Here is an 11,077-nt window from a genome sequence, read left to right as displayed (position 1 = left end):
AAGTATAATAAAGTGATGTAGGCGGGTTGTAAGATATTAAATATTATATTTATGCTTAGTTGGAAGAGAGAAAAGAAAAAGAAAAGCGGGCTACTAGTTAACAGCGGATGTAGCACGTATTCCTAGGCACTTTGTGACAGAGCGAGGTGAGCCATGTATCAACAAAGTATAGTACATATTTATATTCGGCTATTGTACTTGCCGGCTATAAATTTGGCTATATATGACGTGGCAATATCATATAGCCAGCGGCTGACTATATTATTAACCGTGCTCTAAACCGATAGTATAGTTTTTGGGTTGAATGAATCCATACTCTCTCCTATTCTGTGCACTTCGCATCAACCAACAGCGGAAGCCAAACGGTCGCGTCGTCCCCGAAAGCGCAAGAGACGAGAGGAGATCACACGCGTGCTGCATGCGGCCTGCGGTATCTTGGGCAGGCCATTCGATTGGCGGCGGCTTGCACAGGAAACTATGCACCATGCATGATTTTAATCAATACTACTACTAGTTATGGTGCCAAGAACCAGTTCATATTCATTCACATTCAGACTGAAGAAGATGATTACATATACCCACGGGGAGCATAGCAGTTGACAGGAAGTTAGGAGTCACGGTGAAGGTCGCGAGCGAAGATGGAGAAGAAAGGCGAGGCGGGGAAGATGAACGGGCAGGACGACGAGAACATCGTCCTCGCCGACCTCATCTTGTCTTGGTCCCTCCAAGACGTCGTCAACCAGGACTTCTTCAGGGGCAAGGTACGTAGGTCCCTAATTCCATCGATTTTTCAAAGTCGGATCCTTTCTTTCCTCCCAGCAAGCAAGCATGCAGAGTAGTATACGTACGCGGAAGTGCTGTGCACACGATACGTACGTGATGATCAGCATGGTACTTTCACAGGTGAGCCGGATACCTGACAGGTTCTTTGGCCTGAGGAGCTACCTGGATTCATTCAGGGCTCCGCTGCTGGAAGAAATCCGAGCAGATATGAGGTCCAACCTGGAGGCACAGACCAACTGCTACAGGCCCGTGCAGATACGGCCCTTGTTTCCCATGCGCAAGGGCGACACAAGGCCAAGGCCCCCACTGTATCGCGTGTCCATCCATGGAGCTTCTCCTCCGTGCACCAGCGACATCGTCCTGCTCTCAGCGGCGATGCCGCTACGGCCGTCCGACCTTGCGAGCCGCGATGGCGCATCCCACTGCCTCGCCCACGTCCAAAGTGTCAGCAGGGACGGTACCAACTTTCTGGTCAGAGCTAGCCGGAGAGTAGACGATTACGTCGAAGGCTACGCGTTCGTTGTTAGGTTGCTCAGTTCCATACCCTACCAACGCATCTGGCGGTGCCTCCGCTACCGAGCCAACTCTTCCGTCAAGAGAGACGACTCCGTTCTCAAGGCTATCGCGGGGGAAGCGGAAGACTCCTCCATGCCGCTGGTAAGCTCTGGTTCGCAGATCGCTTCGTCCAATCGTTCCTTTCTAGTAGTATGACTATGACTATGATTTTCTCATCCGACGGCTGATTTTCCATCGTGAGACAGAGCACTTCCCTGACCGGCGGCACCGACGTCGACGTGCCGCTATCCGTATCAGGCAGGCTGTCTGCGTTCGGGCTCAACGAGTCCCAGACTGGCGCCATACTGAGCTGCATGTCTGCGGTGCAGCGTGCCAGTGTCGATGGCGGCGGCGCGAGCAGCAAGGTTAGCCTCATCTGGGGGCCGCCTGGCACGGGCAAAACCAGGACCATCAGCGTGCTTTTCACTACCGGAATCGCCCCCTATGCCGACGAGGGCCGTCGGCAACATATGCGTCGGCACAGCCAGAGAGGCCGTCGGCTTAGAAAAGCCGTCGGCATATATGATACGCCGACGGGGGCCGTACATCTATGCCGACGGCACCGGCCGTCGGCAACTATCACGCCTAACGGCGGCCGCCGTCAAGTCTGCCCAATGATTGATAGCCACGTGGCACCCCTATGCCGACAGCCTAGCCGTCGGCTTAGTCAAAACCTATGCCGACGGCTAGACCGTCGGCATAGGGGTGCCACGTGGTGACCAGCCGCTGCTCTAGGACCAGGTCTATGCCGACGGCCGGGCTGTCGGCACAATTTGAAACTAAGCCGACGGCCAGGCCGTCGGCATAGTCCTTCATACAGAGCTCCCAGTAGCTGACACGTGGGCGCCTATGCGGGCCAAACCCACAGTAAGATCCCCCTCCTTGTAGACCCGACGCGTTCGTTTCCCCCCTTCAGGTGCCGGCGGCGGCGCCGTCCGTGTGAGGGGGCACACCCCGGAGACGCGTGCCGCCTCTTCGGACATGCCAGCACACCACCCCGCATGTATGAGGGCCCGGTGCGACGCTCGGGTGGCATTGCTACCCCCCCACGGCCCCCATCCCGCCTAACCCTGTAGCATTTGACCACGGGATCTAGCCCTTTAACTTTGCACGGACGCGTTTTGACCAGTGGAACTATCCACCCGGTCGTGTTAGGTCAGCCCATACGAACACTTTAGAGCAACATCCGGGCCAAACCCACAGTAAGATCCCCTCCCTGTAGACCCGACGCTTCCGTTTCCCCCCTCCAGGTGCCGGCATCGGCGTCGTCCGTGTGAGGGGGCACAATCCGGAGACGTGTGCCGCCTCTTCGGACATGCCAGCACACCACCCCGCATGTATGAGGGCCTGGTGCGACGCTCGGGTGGCATTGCTACCCCCCCACGGCCCCCGTCCCGCCTAACCCTGTAGCGTTTGACCACGGGATCTAGCCCTTTGACTTTGCACGGACGCGTTTTGACCAGTGGAACTATCCACCCGGTCGTGTTAGGTCAGCCCATACGAACACTTTAGAGCAACATCCGGGCCAAACCCACAGTAAGATCCCCTCCGTGTAGACCCGACGCGTCCGTTTCCCCCCTCCAGGTGCCGGCGGCGGCGCCGTCCGTGAGCGGGGGCACAACCCGGAGACGTGTGCCGCCTCTAATTTGGACATGGCACCACACCACCCCGCATGTATGAGGGCCCGGTGCGACGCTCCGGTGGTATTGCTATCCCCCAGGGCCCCCGTCCTGCCTCTTCAGACATGGCATCACACCGCCCCACATGTATGAGGGCCCGGTTAGACGGGAGGGTGTACCTGGGGGTAGCAATGCCGCCAGGTGTTGCTTTGGGCCCTCCTACGGTTGTGAAAGCGTGGTGGCTAGCGCAGGCACCCGGCACGCAGCTCCGGGGTGTGCCCCCCATCTCCGGCGTCGCTGTGGGGCACGGCGCGGCGGCAGCAACGTCCGTGAGGGGGGCAATCGATATACCATCTGGGTATGTTTTTTTTATGTTAGACAAGGCACATTTATGTTGTGAAAAAAACAGGGAAAAGTAAATAAAAATAAGTAAAAAAATAAAAATAAATAAATAAATAGAGATATGCCGACGGCAAGGCCGTCGGCATACCTGCGCACATGGCCACGGATCGATGACGTGCCTAAGGGCGCGGATCGGTGATGTGGCAACATCCATGGGCCAGACCTATGCCGACGGCCAGGCCGTCGGCATAGATTTGCCACCCCACGGACAGGCGAGCGACGCGGATCGATGACGTGGCGTCTATATCGACGGCCGTCGTTATCCCGTCGGCGTAGATTGACGCCGTCTCCGTCCGGGTAGCCGGGCCCACGAGCTATGCCGACGGCCTTCTCTATGCCGACGGCCGCCATAGGCATATTTCTATCGACGCCGACGGGTGAGCTTTGCCGACGGGGGTCGTCGGCATAGATTGATATACGCTGACGGCTTTTCTATGCCGACGGCCTGGGCTGGGCCTTCGGGATAGGCCAATCTATGCCGATGGGGCCCGTCGGCATAGATTCGACCGTCGGCATCGCCAGTTATTCTGGTAGTGTGATGCTGTCTGCGATGAAGCTGAAATGGCGGGTGCTGGCGTGCGCGCCGACCAACACCGCCGTCTGTCAGGTGGCGTCCAGCCTCCTGGCGCTGAGGAGGCAGCACCCGGATCCCGATGCCTGCTCTGGCCACGGTGATCTGCTGCTGTTCGGCAACAGGCAACGCATGCCCATCGACGACGATCTCAACCACATTTTCCTGGACACTCGTCTGAAGCTTCTCACAGACTGCTTCTCGCTGGAGACGGGTTGGAGGCGGTGCCTTCTTTCACTGGAAACGTTTCTGGGCAACCAAATAGCCATGATCAAGCGGAGGGATGGCACAAAGCTAGCACTCAAGTGCTACTCCTTCCGCACGTCAGAGTTCCACAGTATCTTTGAGGGGCTTAGCAAGTGCTTAAACACAATCATGTCCCATGTCTCTTTGGATCGTACACTGGAGAAGAACTACAACAACATTAATTTGCTCAGGAAGCTGCTCGACGACTTCAGCAAGCTGCTGGGTAAGAGACAGCTGAACCAGCAAGTTCATGGTTTAATGGATTACTCGGAACAAATAGTTCGCACCATGAGGGAGAAAATGCCAGCAATTCTAGACGTCACGAGGACGCTCCTGCGAGACCTGCAACTTCCTCTGACCGAAGAGTTTTCCGAGATCAAGGAGTTCTGCGTCGAAAACGCGTCCCTCATTTTCTGCACCGTGTCTGGCTCGGTCAAGCTGGAGGGGGAGAAGATGGATCTGCTTCTGATCGACGAGGCTGCACAGCTCAAGGAATGTGAATCCCTCGTCCCATTGCAAGTCTCCGGACTGAAACATGTGGTTCTTATCGGTGACGAGCGCCAACTGCCAGCTATGGTCCAAAGCAAGGTCCATATATACCTTTCATATACTACTCCCTCTGATCCAAAATAAATGTTGCGGTTTTGTACTAAGAGGTTGAACTAACCTTTAGTACTTTCTTTTGAATTGCATCTACATTTGTGGCATTTCTTGCAGGTTTCAGATAAGGCGTTGCTGGGTAGGAGTCTGTTTGAGAGAATGGGTTTACATGGACACAAGAAGCACCTCCTCAACATGCAGTACAGGATGCACCCTTCCATAAGCATCTTTCCCAACTTGAGTTTCTACGACAAGCAAATCTTGGATGGCCCCAATGTGACGCAGACCAAGCATGAACGTAGTTACCTTCCAGGTGCAATGTTCGGGCCATACTCGTTCATCAACATCGACGGTGTGGAAGACCGCGGCCGCAGCAAGACAAACATGCCCGAGGTGGCTGCCATCCTGCAAATACTGCACAGTCTCAAGAAATGTGCGTTGAATGTATTATTTTGTGTTACTGCTGTACTATATATGCACCTCGAACTCATGCTATGGTGTTTGGCGTGCAGTTTGTATCAGCGCCGGGCAGGTGGTTAGCGTGGGTGTCATATCCCCGTACACCGCTCAGGTGGTCGCAATTCAGGGAAAGATAGGGGACGTGAAGGCGATGCGCCCCCTGGTTCTTCGCGTCAACTCCATGGATGGGTCCAGGGCAGTGAAGAAGACGTGATCATCCTATCCACCGTCAGGTCCAACGACACGTGCTCCGTTGGCTTCCTGTCGAACCGGCGACGCGCCAATGTTGCCTTGACAAGGGCGAGGTACGCACGCACGGCGAGATCTGGATGAAATTCTAAATACAAAACTAGTTGGAACTTGTCATGCATAACTGCCTCGATCGATCGTTTTGGTTGCAGGCACTGCCTCTGGATCGTGGGCAACGCGGCGACGCTAAGCGGCAGCGGCTCCATCTGGGGGGAGCTGATCCGGGATGCCGCGGAACGTCGGTGCTTCTTCGACTGGGACGAAGGCGAGGGCGTGTCTCCGGTAGTTTCTCGCCACGCTTGCGTGATCGGGCCAGGACATGGTGAAGCCGCTTCAGATTTAGGCATGCACCTGGCCGGGGATATTTGTGACACGCTCGGTTCTCTGCGGCTCGCTTAACGAATGTACTACTGGTGGTCACAACTCACAAGTAGTGGCGATTTGTTCTGTTTTGGCCTTTTGGGTGTTGTTACACTTGGGGTGTGTCTCAGTGTAGTTGCCTCTCTTTTCAGCTCAGTGAAAAATCTAATGGTGGTCGAACCTAGCTTTATGTATGATTGTGTGGTTTCAGCTCTGTCCGTGGTTGATCAACTGTGGTTTGTATGGTTGTTTTATAGGGAGGACTTATGCGTCAGGTACCTGAAATATCCTTCCGATTCGGTCAGGTACCTAGCTGTCGGCATAGCTCGGATTAGGCCGACGGCGGCCGTCGGCATACATTTGGCTGCCGGCTTAGAGCCCTGTTCCCGTAGTGACTTTGACTGGGTAATGTGCAAGAATAATTTTCATATGAATTGTATATGTTTGTAGTATTCTTAGTATCAAAATAAATAAAAACATCAACGTCGACGGTTAATACCTCTTGACATAGCACATCATGTCAATGGTGTCGTCTCTCTCTCTCTGTGTGTCTCTCTCTCTGATACAAACACATTGAAAATGCACCTATGAAGGAAGCAACACAAACTAGATACACGGCTAGAGAAAAATGACACACACGAAAAGAGAAGAAAACTAAACAAAGGGGGTGACTATTTGACAGGCGTCTAATATATATTTGGCATTCGGTTGAACCGCTCCGTACCATCCGATCTAGATCCCAATGCCCAATTGGGCTCTTCTTCCCCTATACTAAACTAAAACTAAAAAAAATGAATTTTCTAAGAAAGAATGAAGTATTGGCATTGGTAATGAGAAATTTTAGCATGCTCTCTCTTACCTCTTCTTTTATACATGTGAGGTAAGAAGGTACTCCCTCCGTGTTTATTTACTCCGCATATTAGCTTTGGTCAAAGTTAAACTTTATAAATTTTGACAAAGTTTATAGAAATAAATATTAACATATACAATCAACACCATTAGATTCATTATCAAATGTACTTCCATATCATATAGATTTGTTATGGTAAATATTTATATTCTTTTTGATAAACTTGGTCAAACTTCAGGAAGTTTGACTTCAATCAACTCTAATACGCGGAGTAAATAAAAACGAAGGGAGTAAGAGTTAATCAGACCACTAATTATTGAGTTTAACGGCTCAGATCTATTATGTACTGCTCACTGCTAATAGACTTAAAGGAGAAAGAAAATGAAAAAGGGCGAAGGAAAAAACTTACACAAAATTTGCCTTTTTTGTAACTGCGAAGAATAAGCATATAATTTACACGCATATTGCATAGTACTTCCATGTATAGTTGCACATACAAAATAAAAAACTGAAATTTTCTAAAGAAGGATGAGAAAACTGACCGACTGGCTGTGCTCTCTTGGTCTCCAGGGTGACAGTAGCACCCAAGCAAGCTAGGGCAAGGTGTGGAGTTTTAAATTAATCGCCAAGTCATTCCTTGTCTATTTTTGATTAATTAAGACCATGGCATAGTAATTCTTTATTGCATGTGACCCAAAGGCCTCACTTAAAAGAGGAGGGTGGTACAAACCCCCAAACGGGCATGTTAAGTTAAATGTTGATGCGGCCTTTAACTGCAATTTGCTTCAAGGGGCTATGGGGGCAATCATCCGAGATGATAGAGGACACATGAGGTTGTAGCTGGGAACAAGCTCATTGAGATGTTGACTCCTGCTATGATGTTCTGACTGCTGAGGCAATGGCCCTGAAATTTAGTTTAAACTTGGTGTTGATTGCATATGTGGTAGGAGCTAGGGTTCTACCGGGTCTAGGCCGGAGGTTGTAGGGGAAGGAGGGAGCTGGTCGTGGACGAACACGCGGACGCCGGCGGCTGGGCACCGTCGTGCGCGAGGAGGTGGCGGCTGAGAGGGAGATGATGCAGGGAAGGAGGCGGCTAGGGTTAGGTCTCCCGGCTCCCTAAGAAAGCCGATCAAATATGATTGCTTCTTGCTTAATTCCAAAACGGATCCTTACACGAGTTTATATAATCCTCCTACTAAGATAATTGGGCTAAGCCCCTAATAACGCCACAACTAACTGGGTTAAGCCCCTAATATGCCGGTCATAACATTTCTCCACGCGTGCACAAACAGCTCGTCCTCGAGCTGGAAGGCGGGGAAGCACTTGCGGAACTCCTCGGGGTGATCAACCGTCGCCAAACACCTCCGCGGCAGCTGGGGCGGGCAGGTCGCCAAGCCCGGCGGCGGCGCCGGTCATAACATTTCTCCAGGTAGAAGAGTCGCGGGCAGACGTGGCCGGGCACGTAGGGCTCATCGCAGTTAAAGAACAACCCTTGGCGACGACGCTCGAGTAGCTTAGCCGTGGTGAGCAAGCGGAACGGGCGCGCCGCGATTGCGGCGAGGGGTGCCGTGGAAGCCTGAGCAGGCCGACCCTGCGCGGGAACGTCCGGCCAGGGTGGTGGCCCAGCGGCCCGGGACGGTAACGCCTGCTGGATGGCCACCGCGCGGCGCTTGAACGCACGGGCGTAATACATGGCCGTCTGGAGGTCCTGGGGTCCCTACAGCCGGCAGACCGCCGACGAAGAGCTCGGCCCGCTGGCGAGCCGTCACGCCGGGTGCGTGGCACGCCAGGGCCTGAAAGCGGTCGGTAAAGTCCTACACCGTAGAGGTGAAGGGGAGACGGCCCAACTCCGCCAGCCGGCTCCCGCGTATCGGCGGCCCAAAACGAAGGAGGAAGAGCTCGCGAAAATGCTCGCATGGAGGTATACCGCCCTCGTCCTACTCGAGAGCGTAATACCAAGTCTGCACGGAACCTCGGAAGTGATATGAAGCGAGCCAGGTGCGGTCCGACGCGAGCGTGTGTTGCCCCCAGAAGAACTGGTCACACTGATTAAGCCAGTTGAGGGGGTCCTCGGTGCCGTCGTAGGTGGTGAAGGCGAGCTTGACGAAGCGTGGGCCCATCTGGGTATGATCGCCGTGGGGGTACGGCTTGGCGGTGCGGAGCAGCGGCATCGGGTCGGTGATCACAGGGGGTGGGGGGCGTGGAACGGCGGCGCGTCGAGGCCAGCGTAGGGGCCCGTGGAGCTGGAGGACCCGCCGTACTATGCCTACTGTGACGGCACGTGCGGCGGTCCGAGGCCATTGTGTAGACCGGCTGAGACGATGACTCGGTCAACCAGGCCGATAGCACGGACGGCGAGGGCGGGAACCGGACTTGGTGGAGCGGAACTTTCGTCGGCGCGGTCGATGCGGGGCTGGAGCTGACCGGCGGTGGCTGCTGCGGTGTCGTGCCAGGGAGCGGCAGCGGCTGCTGCGTGGAGCACCGGGAGCGGCAGAGGCCGCTAGGAGCGGCGGCTGCCACGACAGCCAGGGCGGGGCGGTGGTGGCGGTGGATGGCAGCTGCAGCGGCCTGGTGAGCGCGGTGAAGGCCGCCTGGTGCAGCGGCTGCCACGGCGGCGCGGCGGCGACGGTGGCCGGCGCAGCCCGTAGGAGCTGGCCAGGTACAGCCGGATCCCCTGGACGGCTGTGACGAGGTCGTGGAGGATCCCGCTGACCTCCTCCGGGGTGTAGACGACTGCTGGCAGCGCGGTGGAGGGCGCCAGCATCTGGGCGGTGGAGATGGCCAGCGGCACGGTGGTGGCGGTCGGCAACGAAAGCGAAGGGGTTGGCGGCGGTGAAGACATGATCGGACCTGAGCTACCTGATACCAAACTGGTAGGAGCTAGGGTTCTACCGGGTCTAGGCCAGAGGTTGTACGGGAAGGAGAGAGCTGGTCATGGACGAACACGCGGACGCTGGCGGCTGGGCGCTGTCGTGCGCGAGGAGGCGACAGCTGAGAGGGAGATGACGCAGGGAAGGAGGCGGCTAGGGTTAAGTCTCCCGGCTCCCTAAGGAAGTCGAGCAAATATAATTGCTTCTTGCTTAATTCCAAAACGGATCCTTACATGAGTTTATATAATCCTCCTACTAAGATAATTGGGCTAAGCCCTAATAACGATAAGATAGACGGGCCAAAACTAACTGAGCTAAGCCCCTAATATGCCGGTCATAACAATATGTTAATATTTTTTTCCTGTACACTTTGTCAAAGTTATAAAGTTTGACTTTGACCAAAGCTAATATACGGAGTAAATAAAAACGGAGGGAGTACCTTCTTACTTGACATGTAAAAAAGAAGACATAAGAGAGAGCATGCTAAAATTTCTCATTACCAATGCCAATACTTTATTCTTTCTTAGAAAATTATTTTTTTTATTTTTTTATTTTAGTTTTAGTTTAGTATAGGGGAAGAAGAGCCCAATTGGGCATTGGGATCTAGATCGGATGGAGCTAGGGAGCGGTTTGACCGAATGCCAAATATATATTGAACGCCTGTCAAATAGTCACCCCCTTTGTTTAGTTTTCTTCTCTTTTCGTGTGTGTGTCATTTTTCTCTAGGCGTGTATCTAGTTTGTGTTGCTTCCTTTGTAGGTGCAACAGATTGTACATCAATTGGGATAACCAGGAACTCTTGGAGATAATGAATAAAGATGGCCAATACGCTGGAGATGGGGCGGCCATTGTTGATGAGTGCTATCATCTGGCTTGTGAGCTTAGCTCTATAGTTTTTGAATTTTGTTTCAGAGAGTCGAATGCGGCTGCTCATGAATTAGCTAGTATTGCTAGAGTTTCGTTGTGTAATGATTTGGTAGATAATGCTCCTTCTGAGGTTCTTCCATTGCTATTAAAGATGTAAGCTTGCTCACCACTGAACAAAGTGGAAGCATAGTTGTCAAACAAAAGGGACCATGACACAGCGACCACTTGATGCAAATTTCGTGTTCCATACGTGCTGCACGCAGTCAATTTGAATGCAAATATGCAATGATGCGTGGCAGCTAGCTTGGTCGCATTGATATTTTAGTCACATCGCAAGATTATAGGGCGGAGTACAAGTAGCCAGTTTTTTTCCGCTAGGGAAAGGTTGGCACCATATTGTGCGTGCTTTGGCGTCGTATATGGTCCTGTTTGGTTCAGATTTTATCGACGGATTCCGCTGCCGCGCAGCAGAATCTGAATCAAAGGGCAAACCCAGCAGAATCTGATTCCAGAAATCCGTTGCTAAAATCTGAACCAAAAGCGGAAGCAGCCCAGGACGTGCTTTCCAAAATCTGATTCCGCTGTGAGCCAAAATCTGAAAAAGTTGTATCAGCTGGTTTGTCAAATGACCTGCATCTTTTTCACA

General features: G+C 53.2%; 1 pseudogene; it reads left to right on the top strand.

Annotated features, from left to right (window-relative positions):
- The first annotated feature begins 1,158 nt into the window (after positions 1-1,158).
- LOC125519577 lies at positions 1,159-10,588 on the top strand (annotated as a pseudogene).
- Positions 10,589-11,077: the final 489 nt, after the last annotated feature.

This window comes from Triticum urartu, chromosome 7 (assembly GCF_003073215.2).
Source record: "Triticum urartu cultivar G1812 chromosome 7, Tu2.1, whole genome shotgun sequence".
Lineage (NCBI taxonomy): Eukaryota > Viridiplantae > Streptophyta > Magnoliopsida > Poales > Poaceae > Triticum > Triticum urartu.
Note: the sequence above shows the minus strand (reverse complement) of the source record. Positions and strands in the feature narration are given on the sequence as shown.